Source organism: Plecotus auritus (assembly GCF_963455305.1).
Source record: "Plecotus auritus genome assembly, chromosome: X".
In the NCBI taxonomy this organism is placed as follows: domain Eukaryota; kingdom Metazoa; phylum Chordata; class Mammalia; order Chiroptera; family Vespertilionidae; genus Plecotus; species Plecotus auritus.
This window is the reverse complement of record NC_137784.1, coordinates 51,526,745-51,543,705: the sequence shown is the minus strand read 5'-3', so window position 1 is coordinate 51,543,705 and position 16,961 is coordinate 51,526,745. Positions and strand designations below refer to the sequence as shown.

General features: G+C 39.5%; 1 protein-coding gene across 1 annotated transcript in view; it reads left to right on the top strand.

Annotated features, from left to right (window-relative positions):
• The window catches only part of OPHN1 (oligophrenin 1), a 691,171-nt gene extending 674,683 nt beyond the window's left edge, over positions 1-16,488 (top strand). Inside the window, exon 25 of the mRNA XM_080653524.1 lies at positions 16,397-16,488. The gene's annotated coding sequence lies outside the window, so the exon portion shown is untranslated. The remainder of the gene's footprint in view (positions 1-16,396) is intronic.
• Positions 16,489-16,961: the final 473 nt, after the last annotated feature.

The following is a 16,961-nucleotide window of genomic DNA, read 5'->3' as shown; positions in this document are numbered from 1 at the left end:
CCCACTGTGACAAAGGGAAAAAGGGACTGAGCTCTGACCACAAGTGGACAGGTTATGAGAATTCAATCCTGAGCATTTATATGATTTATATTTCTAGACTTCAAGGCCTTGAGAATTAAAACAAGGCTCACAATGTAGCTGAGGGTACTCTGGGAGCAAGGGAAGGAAAGAAACATCTGTCATGTGCCAAGCATGAAGTGGGGGAGCCTTCCAATGAAATCTGGCATAAGAGTTAGGTATGGCCACCTGGCAGGCACATTGCCTACATTTTATATATAGGGGTGGGCAAAAGTAGGTTTATAGTTATAATACAAATCAATAATACAATAATTAAATAATAATACAAGAATAACCTCTGTTTTGCATACTCACATCTGTAAACCTACTTTTGCCTGCCCCTGTACATTGTCTCATTTGAGCCTCTTAACCACCTCATTTTATTCCCATTTTACAGCTAAAGAGATTGAGATCCAGAAAACTATTACTGCCCAAAGTCACATAGAATGTGAGTGGTGAAAGCTAAAATAGAAATGGGGACCTGTGGGAGTTCTGAGCCTGTAAGAAGATGGCATATTTTCATTACTGAAAACTTCTCTAACATGGAAGACCCCCAAACCCAGTGTTGAACTGGTGTTTGGGGAAAAGGAGGAACAAGTATCGGTGTGGCCAGTACCTGAAGCAAATTGGGGATAGGGAAGGTGCAAGTCCATCTCTAGTATATATGGAGCCTTGTGTGAATTAGAAAAAGCACCCCTTGCTTAAGATACTTTATGGCCATCTGCCAGAAAATTGTAATAAGTATACAAATCTCCAATTGAAATGGCAGAGGCACCCCTGGATTGGGCCATCGCAACTGCAGTCAAAGACTCTGGGAAGGGACCCAGATGTGTAAAATAATCATGGAACTAAATGAGGCATTAATGAGTGTGGCTCAGATCCATATAAGACCTAGAAGGTCATTTACAGACCAAGGCCTACATGATTCTAAGGGAGGAGTTATGGAAGCTTAGTTAGTGGGAAGGAAGGGCTTTGAATTATAGTATTTATATTTTCAAAGCCCTGAAAGCTTTAAGATACTGTCTGGCAGCTAAGAGAAAGAATTAGGCAATGGAGGAGGGAAAGTCCCTTTGCTAGGCACTTTTACCTGAATTTTTCATTTATTCCTCACAACAGCCTTAGAGGAGATAGTGTTATCCTCATTTTAGATATGAGGAACCTGAAGCTCTACAAGGGTAAATGACTTCCTTCAGATCACACAGATATTAAATGGTGGTGCTGAGATTTGTCCCCAGGTGTGTCTAACAGCAAAAACAGTGGTTTTCTCCTTTCACAGCATAACTGTTGGGCAGTTGGGTATGTTTCCAATCAGTCAGTTCAGTATTGGTGGCAATCTTGGAGAATAAAGATGTACAAATCATGTTCAAGGGCCCATGATCCTTGGCTGGAAAAAGCATAATAGCCAATACCCAGACCATGGTGTTTGAGGGCAGACCTATGTAGCCAGCATCTCCTTGGTGATTATCAGCTTTCCCCCATTCACACAAGTGTCTTCAGTGGGAAATGGAGACCATATTTTTTTCCCTCTCCAACCCAGACTTCCAGAAAACCCTTAAGGCATCTGTAGAAATATACGCATCTATACATCTTTGGTTGTGGGTTAGGAATGTGCGTCCAGGGAGCCACCTCTTTGCTCTTGATTACTTGGTACCAAGTTGAAGGAATCTGGAACCCATACGTAGCTGAGCCAGACAGTGCTTTGGTTCTCAAGCCCAGCTTCCATAACCTATGGTCAAGATCTCAGTCCTCCAGATAACTGCCTCCATTCTTGCCATCATCTCAACAGCCATCTCCAGATATGAAGGTAGAAGGGAGGTCAGAGAGAGCTGACCAAGCAACATCTTGCTGCAGTGAGGGAGCAAGGGTGGGTGGACACAGGAATTCACCACAACACATGGACACAATGTATTTTCTCTGTCAGCCATCCAAAGCTTTGTTGGTTGGGTCTTAAAGTCAGTCAAGATCCTTGGCCTTTCTCCAGCTTCAGGATAAAAGCTGATTTCCTTCTAGGAGAGTAGGAAAGTCTTCTGAAGTAGTTCCTTTGTTTTCTTCTACAGGTCTGAGAGTGGAAGAATTAAGAGATTTTGAAGAGGTAGAAAGGGCTCTATATTTACTTAAGAAATATATGGCATTGACTGTGTCAGGCACTGTTCTTAGTGCTTTACAAATATGAATGCATTTACTCCTTACAACAACCCTCTGAGGTAGATATTATTATTACCGGTTCAGAGATTAAGAAACTGAGGCATGAAGAGATTAAGTGGCTTTCCCACAGACATATAGCTATGAAATGGTGGAGCCAGTATTCAAAACCAAGTTCCCAATTCTGAGGTTTTTAACTACTATCTTATATTGCCCACATGATGCAGTAGCAAAGACTATGGACTTAGGGAGTTAAGAAGACTCTGGATTTCAATGCCTACTTTTACACTTGACAGCTATCTTACACCCTAGCATATAACTTCCCTTATCTAAGCCTTAGTTTCCTTACCTATAATATGAAGGTGATGGCACATGCCTCTCAGTGTTATAGTGAAGAATCCAATGGAAAGTGCCTAGTCTGGAGTAGGTATTAAAAGTTGGTTCCCATTTTCATTTATCTAAGGCTTAGTACTAAATTATGATTTTGTATCCAGACTCACTAGCCAAGTCAACTTGGTCTGTACTTGTGCTAAGCAAGCACTGACTGGCACTATAGATGGCATTCACTTCTACTGGAGTGCCAGATTTCCACCAGAGGAGCTGATGCAGCTAGCATTTCTGAAGATGGAGTTCTTCTACTATTAATTAATCATATGGTTCTGTCTCTGCCCAGGCATTGGGATGTCATGGCCAGCGGGAGAGATACTTGCTGGGAATGAAGACATTGTTTCTAACAAAGGAGTCTCATTCACTTCCCTACATGTACCCCACAATCTGTCACCAGCACCCTTTGTTAATGGATGAGCCAGTGGGCTTAGTTGGAAATGCCTGCTTAACCTAAAAATCTTGTAGACCAATTCACCATCCAAAAGCTAGATTCAGACAACATCGGTTCAAATTCTTCCTCTTAAATTCATTAACAAACAAGGACAAGTTACTTCTTGAGTGTAGTGAACCAACCAAAAGCTAGATTCAGACAACATCGGTTCAAATTCTTCCTCTTAAATTCATTAACAAACAAGAGGACAAGTTACTTCTCTGAGTCTTAGTTTTTTCACTTGTATAATAGAAATCAATGAGTGCTCATCTTCAATAGTTGCTGTGAGGATTCAATGAGATAATGAAGGTGAAGAGTCTGACACAGAAAATGTTAAATAGAATGAAGCTGTTAATTCTGGCATCAACTGTGCAATAGAATAACAAACCTCAAGAGTTCCTCTGAAACAAATCTACATATATAAAAGGCTAATATGCAAAATGTCCCCTCGGGAGTTCAACTGGGAGACAGGGAGTTCAATCGCTCGCTATGACGTGCGCTGACAACCAGGGGGCGTCAAGGAAAAAAGGAAGGCCCTGGCTGGTAGCCAGCAGCCTGGGAAGGGAGGCCCCGGCTGGCAGCTGGAAGGCCCCAGTCGGCCCTGATCACCTGCGAGGACTAGGGACCCTACCCATGCACGAATTTCATGCACTGGGCCTCTAATATAGAATAATATTGAATATAAACTGTAATTGAAAAAATTAGTAAAAGAACATTTTGATTTTTTTTTTTAAAAGAGTTCCTAATTGCCAACAAAATTGGTTTGTAAAGGTTCTTCATGACCTACTCACACAAGGTCTTTAATAAAAGGAACATAGAAGACTCTGCCATGTAGACCTTGTCTCATCTTCTTCCTGTCTCCTCTCACGTCAATCACAGCCATGCACTTTATATCCTATAAAATCTGATCCTTTAGATGTTCTCCTTATATTTGCAAAAGTCCTATAGGAAATAAAATCCACAAATTTCAGAAGTTTGGGCAGGATTAGGGATACCAACAAGAATGGTAAAGCACTCAGGGTCTAGGAATACCAGTAAGTCATTATACCCTTGGTCTGGAAGGCTAACACAATGGATCAGTATTACCAGAGCCTAATGAGAGCTAGAGCTGTGGAGAAGTTCCCAGTAAGAGCTATAATCAGGGAAGACTCCAGTCAGTGCCAGAAATGAGACCCAGAGCAAGGAAGGAGTAGGGATAAAATTCCAAGACCTGCTTCTCCTCCCACTCTTGATCTGTCAGTGCCTCCCATTAGCCAAACCCTGCCATAATCTAACAGACAAGTTGATACATTCTGCAGGGTCAGCTTCATGGGACACAGAAGAGGGAAGAGAAATAACTAGAGAATAACTAACAAGCTCAACTTTCCTACCTCCATGCCTTTCACGTTTGGTTCCCTAAAACTGTAATGACCTTCTGTGAACATATTCATCTTAAGGCTTTGCTCAAATATAACCTCCATAAGAAAGCCTTCTCTGTTTTATTATAGCCACTCATTCTCCAGCCATACTTACTCAAACACTGATAATTCTATGTTGTAAGTATGTGTATTTTTGCCTGGATCCCTGAAGAGTCAAATAACTTCTCAGGGTCAGGGGACTAGTTTTATTCAACTGTGCAGTCCAAGCTCTTAGTATGGGATCTGGCTCAGGTGTGCTGCAATAATGTGGCTAAACTGAACTGATCATCTCCACCCTAAAAGCTTTATCATGGGAGGGTGTTTTTAAGAAATTCAGATACCAAGTTAATTTTCATTAACAACCTGTCGCCCTCATTGCTGGGAGCACTAGATTCTGTGGAACAAGTAACATTCCTTAGGGTTAGCTTCATTTGGAGGCCTCACAGAAACTATCTCTTGACATTTACCAAAGTTTTACAAACAATTTTCTCTAAAGATAAAATTCACAATACCCACAATTTGACAAATTATAGGAAAAGCAAAGTGCTCTGAAACAGATAGTTACATTTTCTATCAATCCCTGAATGTTGCTTTAGCTTCACCTAGATTTCTTATCACAGTCTAGGGAGCCAAATAAGGGCAACTGTTGCAGCAGGCAGTCTTGACAGAACAACATCAGCTTAAGTAGGCTTCTTCAGATGGAGGCAGTACTCTTCAGGTGGTCTCCAGAGTGCCTGAAGGTACCTCAACCATTCCACTTAAGGATAATGACTGGCTGGTGTGGAATAGAATTAAAGAAGAAAAGAAAAAGGAAAGAATATTTCCCATGAGCTGCTTTTCATCTGCTGTCAATATGAGTAAAGACTGATTAAGTGCTTGACCAAGCCAATGTCAAAGGTTGAATGTTTTAACCCAGAATATTTCTTTAGCTCAATTTAACTTAATTCCCCTTTCTGTCCAGTGCCTCCAACACTTTCTGAGTCTCTGCAACAGCTTCCATGAAGACAAGTGTCAAAGAATGCTGAGAATTTAGGCTCTAGCTCTGCCACTCACTTGCTGTGGAATGTAGTCTCTGTCTCTTGACTCATTTCTTTATTTTCAAAATTGGCAATTCTGAAATTCGCCTCATAAAGTGCATTGGAGAAAGTAAGAAGAGATCAATAAATTTTCCAATCAGGAAGGAAGGCTCCAGAGACAATGTGATATTTGAGTTGGGTTAGATGTGCTAGGCATGGAGGTGAAGGGCATGAAAGATTGAAGAACTAGCAAGTTCCCTGATGCAGATGCAGCTGATGTGTAGGGTGCATGGATGTGAATGACAGGAGATGACACTTGAAGGGAAGCTTTAGGAATATCTGTGAAGAGACTTCAATGATTGTAAGGTATTGAGACTTAAGAACCAGGGAGATGGCATGGTTAGTGGAGAAACTTTCCTCAAATGTTTTGGTTTCAGGACCAATTTATACTCTTAGAAATTATTGAGGACCTCAGAGAGCCTTTGTTTTTGTAGTTGATATATATTGATGTTTGCCATATTGCAAATTTGGATTTTTAAAAGTTTTTATTAATTCATTTAAAATAACAATAATAAACTACTAGTAATTATTTATTAAAATAAATAACATATTTTAGTATATATATATATATATATATATATATATATATATATATATATACACACACACACACACACACACACACACACACACACATATATAATTTTTCTAAAACAAAATATAGAGAGGAAGGGAGAGGGATAGAGGGTTAGAAACATTGATCAGCTGCCTTCTGCACACCCCCTACTGGAGATGTGCCCACAACCAAAGTACATGCCCTTGACTGGAATCAAACCTGGGACCCTTGAGTCCGCAGGCCAATGCTCTATCCACTGAGACAAACAGGTTAGGGCAAAAACAAAGAATCTTAAAAGCTACGAGAGAGACAGAAAGTTACCTACAAGGGAGCTTCCATTAGATTGTCAGCTGAATTCTCAATAAAAACACTTCAGGCCAGAATGGAGTGGCATGAAATAAGCAAAGTAATGAAAACCAAGGGACTATACCCAAAACTACTTTATCCAGCAAGGCTATCATTCAAAACTGAAAGTGAAATGAAGAGTTTCACAGACAAAAAAGGCAAAAAGTTTATTACCACCAAACCAGTTATGCAAGAAATGTTAAGGTGACAGTTTTAAGAAGAAGAAATAGACAGAAAGGGAAGCACACAGGCATAAAGAATAAGAATGGCAATAAATAAGTACCTACCAATAATAACCTTAAATGTAAATGGCTTAAATGCTCCAATCAAAAGATATAGGGTAGCTGAATGGATAAGAAAACATGAGCTATATATATGCTGTCTACGAGAAACCCACCTCAGAACAAAAAACTTACACAGAATGAAAGTGAAGGGATGAGAAAATTTTTTCTAGGCAAATGGAAATGAAAAACAAACAAAAAAAAGCTGGGTTAGCAATACACATATCTGACAAAAGAGACTTAAAAGTGAAGGCAATAACAAGATACAACGAAGGCCACTTCATATTACTAAAGGAATCGGTACAACATAAGGATAGAACTCTGGTACACATATATGCACCAAATACAGGAAAATCAAAATATATAAAAAAACTTCTGGAGGATTTTAAGGGAGAGATGGATAGAAATACAATCATAATAGGGGACTTTAACACCCCACTGATATCACTGAATAGATCTAGACAAAAATCAACAAGGAAACAGCAATCCTAAACAACACATTTGATCAGATGGAATTAACTGATATTTACAGAACATTTCACCCCAAAACTACAGAACATACATTCTTAAGTGCACATGGAACATTTTCAAATATAGACCACATGTTAGGACACAAACCAAATCTCTACAAGTTAAATAAAATAAATTGAAATCATATTAAGCATCCTCTCAGATCACAATGAAATGAAATTAGAAATCAACTATAATAAAAACATTAAAAAAACTATTAAAACACATGGATGCTAAATATCATGTTATTAAACAATGAATGGGTTACCAAAGAAATAAAAAACTTCTGGAAACAAATGAAAATAAATAAATAAAAACCCCACATGCAGGAGTCAACCAATCAATGTGTCTCACATCAATGTTTCTCTTTCTGTCTCTCCCACTCCCTCCCATTCTCTTTAAAAAACAATGGAAAAAATACCCTCACATGAGTATTAACAACAAAATCAAGACAGCCAAATCAGAATACATTTGTTATAACCCAAAATCATTTGCATATTTTATTAATCTGCTGACATTAGAAAAATAAGTACAAATAAGAATTATGTTTAGTAACCAATGTTTATATATACTTTTTTTTTTTTTTTTTTTTTTTTTTTTACTTTTTAGAAACTATGGAGGCACCATGGCCAGGTGGCTCAGTTTGTTGGCACATTATCCCCATGTGCTAGGGTTTTGGGTTCAGTCCCTGGTAGGGGAGCATGCAGGAGTCGGGCAATGGGTGCATGTATGGGTGGAGCAACAAATCAATGTTTTTCTCCCTTCCTTTCTCTCTAAAAAGCAATTAAAAAACCCCACTTAGGTCAATTTTGAAAATAAAACTATCAGGCATTTAAAGATTACTTAATAATCAACTTAGGTCTAAATAAGTTACTTAATCTAGAAATTAAAATTTATTTAACATGTTAAGTCTTTATGAATTATAGCATTTAAAATATTATCTTAAGCCCTAACTGGTTTGGCTCAGTGGATAGAGCGTCGGCCTGCAGACTCTAGGATCCCAGGTTCGATTGTGGTCAAGGGCATGTACCTTGGTTGCGGGCACATCCTCAGTAGGGAGGGCGCAGGAGGCAGCTGATTGATGTTTCTTTCTCATCGATATTTCTAACTCTCTATCCCTCTCCCTTCCTCTCTGTAAAAAATCAATAACATATTAAAAAAATAAAATACTCTATTAAAACAGCATCCATTATAACTTTTATTAAAATACAATTATTTTGCAAAACATCGATGAGAGAGAAACATCGATGGGCTGCCTCCTGCACGTTCCCACTGGGGATGTGCCCGCAACCAGGGTGCATGCCCTTGACCGGAATCGAACCCGGGACCCTTGAGTCCGCAGGCCGACGCTCTGTCCATTGAGCCAAACCGGTTTCGGCAATAAAACATATTTTTTAAAAAATAAATTTAAAATGATATATGCTGGTCGGAGAAAAATGGTGGCGGAATAGACAGACGTGTTCCGAGCCCTGTCCTGGAGCAGAAAGAAAGAACAGCTGAGGGTCTCACTAGGAGTGTTTGTTGGCAAGTTGGGGGACAGCTGAACTCCAGAAGAAGGTGGGAGGCTGCTAGACGGGGTTCCCCTGACCTGGCAGCTCCCAATGCAGCTGGGTCCCCTCCCGGAGCTGCCAGCTTGGACATGGAGTCTCCGCCATCTGGAACCGGAAAGTGGAGCTTATCGGAAGCATGAGAATCCACAACTGCAGCACCCACGGAACAGCTGCGAGCCCCAGAACAACGCTCCCCAATTGGCGCAAACACACTGGTTCAGAAGAGCTCTACACTCCACCACTGAAAGGTCAGATTTCGCCTAGGATAAGGTGAGGTCTCTGGACCCAGCGCAAGAGAGGAACGCGCATTTTGCGGGAGCTGGAGGACCAGGGAAGTCTGTGCCTAGAAAAATCGGTGGCTGTTGGGGCTGGCGTGATCTGTGAATGTGGAAGGGGGTCCTCAGAGCTGCTAACAGAAGGGCTCTCCAAAAAGCAACTCATTTTGATCTGAAGTGCAGGGACACCCTAAGTATGTCAGGGGTGTGCTAGACTTACGCGCAGCCACGGAGTGCGCACACTTGGGCTATTCCCTCTTGAAATTTTTGCTTCTGATAACTAAGCCCAATTCATAGGATCACCCAGTTGGGGACACCCTGGGAGACTGCAGGGGAAAGTTGTTTTTCTGGAACCTGGGGATCGGAGCGGGCAGTGACCATCGGAGAGCCAGCTCTGAGGCAGCCCACTCCCACAAACTGGTAGTGAGTGCCACAGGGAAAGAAGGCTCTAACACTCCCTAGAGAAGCCATAGATAAACCCGGAAGTCAATCCAGAAACACTGCCACTCAGGGGCTGAATCACAAATTGACTCTTGTGTAATCAAAAATAAAGGAATACGAATTAAGACAAACCACCTGCTTAAAATCAGGACTGGCTTACATCACTGAAGAGCAGTGGAACGCAGGGAACTGCAATACTGTCCGGACTGAGAAACAGGCGTGCCAAACAGAAAAACAGAGGAAGTGAATGACCTTCACTACTCCACATTTTATTTTTATTTTTAATTTTTTTATTTTCATTTTTTGCATCTTTTACTCAAGAAACTAATTTTTTTTTCCTCACTTGATTTTACCTTTTTAATTATTACATTTTTATTTTCAATCCGTATTATTACTACTGCTATTTTATCTTTTCTTTTTTTAAGTGTCATTTTATTTTCTCTTCATTTTGTTTTGGGATTAATGTTTTACATTCTATTTTTATCTTTCCTTTAGCATCATTTTACTCTATCTCAAATCTACCTTTATGCCATCACTCTCTTCCTCACTTTTCCCTTTTCGGTGTCCTGTTTATCTTACCCCTTTCCTGCTTTAGATTTTCCCTATTCTTTCTGTTTACCCCCTGTTAAAATTTCACCCTACTTATATATCTAATCTCCAATCCCCTGCTCCAAGTCCATACACACCTCTCTCTTCGCTGTCTTAACTATCCAAAAAATTGTTTTTCTCTCTGTCCTTTTGTTGTTGTTCGCTTGAATGTAGATTATATAGAATTTTTATGCTTTTTTGTGAGATTGTTTTGCTTATTCTTCTTTTGTTTATTTTTTTGTTTGTTTAGTGCTTCTGTTTTCCCTTGCCTCACTCAATATTAGTTGGTGTTGTAGTTTGTATTAATCCCCAGGTACTTGTTGCTGGCATTTGCTGGGATAAGTGATTGTTCTATTGGAGTTTTATCCCCAATATATATAGTCTGTTTCCCTTTCTCTCTTAGTCTCTTTCTTGTCTCTCTTACTTTTTTTCTTCTTTTTTTCCCTTTTCCCAATTTCATTTTGACACTCCTTTTTTTCTTCTTCTTTCTTTCTTTATCCTCTTCTTCTTTCTCTACTATCCCCTAATTTGCCTTTCTCTGGTGGTCACTTTTATTGGAGGTTATTAATATCGTGAATACATTTCTGTTCAGTGCCTTGTGTGTTGTACCTGGTAGTGTTGTATTTTGTGCCTTTAAATCGACGCAGGAGAGAGAGAACTACATAACCAGACACCCAGAGAAGAGAGACCATGGGGAGACAAAGACACAGCCCGCATATGAAAGAAAAGCAGGCATCACCAGAAAAGGAAGTAAAAAAAATGGAAGCAAGCAACCTTCCAGAAAAAGAATTCAGAGAAATGGTCATAAGGTGGCTGAAAAGAATGGAAGACAAATTCAACAATATGAGCAAGAACCAAGAGGAAATGAAGAAGAACCAAGAAGAAATGAAAAATGACATCGCTGCTGTAAAGAACTCAATAGAAAGCATCAAGAGTAGACTAGAAGAAGCAGAGGACCGCATCAGTGAGCTAGAAGACAAGATGGGAAATAATCCCCAAGTAGAGCAACTTCTAGAAAAAAAAAATTAAAAGGCAGGAGGAGAGCCTAAGGGAACTTTGGGACAACACGAAACAAAACAACATCCGCATAATAGGGGTTCCAGAAGGAAAGGAAGCTGAGCAAGGAATAGAAAACCTCTTTGAAGAAATAATGACAGAAAATTTCCCTGATATAGAGAAGAAAAAACCCACACAAATCCAAGAAGCTCACAGAGTCCCAAGCAAAATGAACCCTAAAAGACCGATGCCAAGGCACATTATAATTAAATTGGCAAACACCAACGACAAAGTAAGAATCTTAAAAGCGGCCAGAGAGAGACAGAAAGTTACATACAAAGGAACCCCCATCGGACTAGCAACTGATTTCTCAACAGAAACTCATCAGGCCAGAAGGGAATGGAATGAAATATACAAAGTCATGCAAAGGAAGGGTCTGAATCCAAGAATACTGTACCCAGCAAGGCTATCAATCAAAATTGAAGGTGAAATCAGGAGCTTCACAGACAAAAAAGGACTAAGAGAATTTATTACCACCAAACCAGCAATGCAAGAAATGCTAAAGGGTCTGCTGTAAAAAAAAAAAAAAGAAATAGGAAGCGAAGAAGGAACACAGGTGTAAAGAATAGGAATGGCGACAAATAAGTACCTATCAATAATAACTTTAAATGTAAACGGATTAAATGTCCCAATCAAAAGACATAGGGTAATGGATTGGATAAGAAAACATGACCCATATATCTGCTGTCTACAAGAAACCCACCTCAGAAAAAAAGATGCACACAGACTGAGGGTGAAGGGATGGAAAAAGGTTTTCCAGGCAAATGGAACTGAAAAAAAAGCTGGGGTAGCAATACTTATATCTGACAAATTAGATCTCAAACTGAAGAACATAACAAGAGATAAGGAAGGCCACTTCATAATACTAAAGAGAGCAATCCAAGAAGAAGAAATAACTCTGGTAAACATATATGCACCCAATACAGGAGCACCCAAATACATAAAAATACTCCTGGAGGATATCAAGGGAGAGATTGACAGCAATACAATCAAAGTAGGAGACTTTAATACCCCACTATCACCATTGGACAAATCCTCTAAACAAAAAATCAGCAAAGAAACATCAATTCTAAATGACTCACTAGACCAGATGGAATTAATTGACATCTTCAGAACATTTCACCCCAAAGCCACAGAATATACATTCTTCTCAAGTGCACATGGGTCATTTTCAAAGATAGACCATATGTTGGGACATAGGTAAAGTCTCTTCAAATTCAAGAAGATAGAAATCATATCAAGCATCTTCTCAGACCACAGTGGCATAAAACTGGAAATCAACTACAATAAAAACAACCCAAAGAAATCAAACACATGGAGGCTAAACAGCATGCTATTAAACCATGACTGGGTTACCAGAGAGATCAAAGAATAAATAAAAAACATCATGGCAACAAATGACAATGAAAACACTACAATCCAAAATCTATGGGACACAGCGAAGGCAGTCTTGAGAGGGAAGTTCATAGCTCTACAAGCCTACTGCAAAAAACAAGAAACAATGGTAATAAATTACCTAACCCAACAACTCAAAGAGTTAGAAAAAGAGCAAAAAGAAAAGCCCAGTGTAAGCAGAAGGAAGGAAATAATAAAGATCAGAGCAGAGATAAACGACATAGAGACCAAAGAAACAATACAAAAGATCAACAAAACTGAGAGCTGGTTTTTTGAAAGGATAAATAAGATTGATGAACCTCTAGCCAGGCTCAAGAAGCAAAGAGAGAGGACCCAAATAAACAAAGTCAGAAATGAAAGAGGTGAAATAACAACAGATCCCGCCGAAATACAAAGGATTGTTAAAAAAATACTACAAACAACTCTATTCCAACAAACTGGACAACCTGGAGGAAATGCACATATTCCTAGAAAAATATAATCTTCCAAAACTCAATCAGGAAGAATCTAAACAGCTCAATATGCCAGTAACTATGGAAGAAATTGAAGCAGTCATCAAAGAGCTTCCGGCAAACAAAAGCCCTGGGCCAGACGGCTTCACAGGAGAATTTTACCAAACATTCAAGGAAGAACTAAAACCTATTCTCCTCAGACTATTCCAAAAAATTCAAGAGGAAGGAACACTTCCAAGCTCCTTCTATGAAGCCAGCATCACCCTAATACCAAAACCAGATAAAGACAACACAATGAAGGAGAATTACAGGGCAATATCCCTCATGAATGTAGATGCCAAAATCCTCAACAAAATTCTAGCAAATCGGATCCAGCAGTACATCAGAAAGATCATACACCATGACCAAGTAGGGTTTATCCCAGGAATGCAAGGATGGTACAATATCTGAAAATCAATAAATGTGATACATCACAAAAACAAATTGAAAGATAAAAATCACTTAGTCATATTAATTGATTCAGAAAAAGCATTTGACAAAATCCAACACCCTTTCTTGATAAAAACTCTCAACAAGGTGGGAATAGAAGGATCATACCACAACATAATAAAAGCTATATATGATAAACCCACAGCTAACATCATACTCAATAGGCAAAAACTAAAACCATTTCCCCTAAGAACAGGAAGAAGACAAGGATGCCCACTCTCACCACTCCTATTTGACATAGTACTGGCAGTATTAGCCATTGCAATTAGACAAGAAGAAGAAATAAAAGGCATCCAAATTGGAAAAGAAGAAGTAAAGCTGTCCTTATTTGCAGATGACATGATATTGCACATAAAAAACCCGAAAGACTCCATCAAAAAAACTAACAGACTTAATAAATGAATTCGGCAATGTAGTAGGATACAAAATTAACGCCAAGAAATCTATGGCATTTCTATACACCAACAGTGAACTTACAGAAAGAGAGACTAAAAAAGCAATCCCATTTTCCATCGCACCAAAAAAATTAAGATACTTAGGAATAAACCTAACCAAGGAAGTAAAAGACCTATATGCGGAAAACTACAGGACACTGAAAAAAGAGATAGAGGAAGATGTAAACAGATGGAAGAACATACCATGTTCATGGATTGGTAGAATCAACATCATCAAAATGTCCATACTACCCAAAGCAATCTATAGATTCAATGCACTCCCCATTAAAATACCAACAGCATATTTCACAGACCTAGAAAGAACTCTCCAAAAATTCATCTGGAATAAAAAAAGACCCCGAATAGCCACAGCAATCCTGAGAAAGAAGAATAAAGTAGGACGGATCTCAATACCAGATTTCAAGCTGTATTACAAAGCCACTGTCCTCAAAACAGCCTGGTACTGGCACAAGAACAGACATATAGATCAATGGAATAGAATAGAGAATCCAAATATCGACCCAAACCAATATGCTCAATTAATATTTGACAAAGGAGGCATGAGCATACAATGGAGTCAAGACAGTCTCTTCAATAAATGGTGTTGGGAAAATTGGACAGATACATGCAAAAAAATGAAACTAGATCACCAACTTACACCATACACAAAAATAAACTCAAAATGGATACAGGACTTAAATATAAGACGGGAAACCATAAAAATACTAGAGGAATCCACAGGCAGCAAAATCTCAGACATATGCCAAAAGAACTTTTTCAGTGATACTGCCCCTAGGGCAATGGAAGCCAAAGAGAAAATAAACAAATAGGACTACAGCAAAATAAAAAGCTTTTGCACAGCAAAAGAAACCATCAACAAAACAACAAGAAACCCCACTGTATGGGAGAACATATTTGCAAATGTTATCACTGATAAAGGTTTAATCTCCAACATCTACAGGCAGCTTATACAACTTAATAAAAGGAAGATTAATGATCCAATAAAAAAATGGGCAACGTTCCTAAATAGAATCTTTTCGAAAGAAGATAGAAGGAAGGCCAAGAGACACATGAAAACATGCTCAAAGTCACTAATTATCCGAGAGATGCAAATCAAAACGACAATGCGGTACCATCTCACACCTGTCAGAATGGCTATCATCCACAAATCAACAAACGACAAATGTTGGCGAGGATGCTGAGAAAAAGGAACCCTCATGCACTGCTGGTGGGAATGCAGACTGGTGCAGCCACTGTGGAGAACAGTATGGAGTTTCCTCAAAAAACTGAAAATGGAACTCCCATTTGACCCAGTAATCCCACTCCTGGGAATATATCCTAAGAAACTAGAAACACCAATCAGAAAGGATATATGCACCCCTATGTTCATAGCAGCACAATTTACCATAGCTAAGATTTGGAAACAGCCTAAGTGCCCGTCAGCAGATGACTGGATCAGAAAACTATGGTACATCTACACAATGGAATACTATGCTGCCATAAAAAAGCAGGAATTACTACCATTTTAGACACCTGGATGGAATTAGAGAACATTATGCTAAGTGAAATAAGCCAGTCAATGAAAGAAAAATACCACATGATCTCACTCATTTAGGGATAATGAAAAACATTATAAACTGATGAACAAAAGATAGTTACAGAGGCAGTAAAGCATCAAACAGACTGTCAAATTACAGCGGTAAGGTTAGGGAGAGGTGGGGGAAATAAGAGATCAACTGAAGGACTTGTATGCATGCATATAAGAGTAACCAACGGATGCAAAACATTGGGGGGTGAGAGCATGTATGGGAGTGGGTTGGGGGGGGGCAATGGTAAGATATGTACACATATAATACCTTAATAAAAATTTGAAAAATAAAATTATAAAAAAATACAATTATTTTATTTTAATCTTTATTGTTGAGACTATTACAGATGTCCTTCTTTTTCCCCCCATAACTCCCCTCCACCTCACCCCAGGCCCTTGCCACCCCACTGTCCGTGTCCGTAGGTAATGCATACATGCATATAAGATCTTTGTCCGATCTCTTCCCACTCACCCCCCAAACTCCCTTTCCAGGAGAATTGTCAGTCCACTCCATTTCCATTCCCCTGATTCTATTACATTCACCAGTTTATTCTGTTCAACAGATTTTTTATTCACTTGATTTTTAGATTCACTTGTTGATAGATATGTATTTGTTGTCACTTTGTTCATAATTTTTGTTACCTTCACCTTTTTCTTCTTCTTCCTCTTCTTAAATAATAACCTTCAGCATTTCATATAATACTGGTTTGGTTGTGATGAACTCCTTTAGCATTTTCTTATCTGTGAAGCTCTTTATCTGATCTTCAATTCTGAATGATAGCTTTGCTGGGTAGAGTAATCTTGGTTGTAGGTTCTTGTTATTCATCACTTTAAATACTTCTTGCCACTCCCTTCTGGCCTGCATAGTTTCTGTTGAGAAATTAGCTGACAGTCATATGGGTGCTCCCTTGTAGGTAACTAATTGTTTTTCTCTTGCTTCTTGTAAGATTTTCTCTTTCTAAGGAAAAATGGTGGCGGAATAGACAGACGTGTTCCGAGCCTTGTCCCGGAGCAGAAAGAAAGAACAGCTGAGGGTCGCACGAGGAGTGTTTGTTGGCAAGTTAAGGGACAGCTACACTCCAGAAGAAGGTGGGGGACTGCTAGATGGGGTTCCCCTGACCTGGCATTCCCCACTACGGCTGGGTAACATCCTGGAGCTACGGGCTCCGACCAGGAGTTTGCACCATCTTGAATGGGAAAGTGGAGCTTATTGGAAGCCTGAGAATCCACAACTGCGGCACCCACGGAACAGCTGCGAGCCCCAGAACACCGATCCCCAATTGGCACAAACACACGGATTCACAGGAGCTCTACACTCCACCACCAAAAGGTCAGATTTCGCCTGGGATAAGGTGAGGTCTCTGGTCCCGGAGGGAGAGAGGAACGCATGTTTTGCAGGAGCTGGAGACCAGGGAAGTCTGTGCCTAGAAAAATCCGTGGCTGTTTGGGCTGGTGTGACCCGTGAATGTGGAAGGGGGTCCTCAGAGCTGCTAACAGAAGGGATCTCTAAAA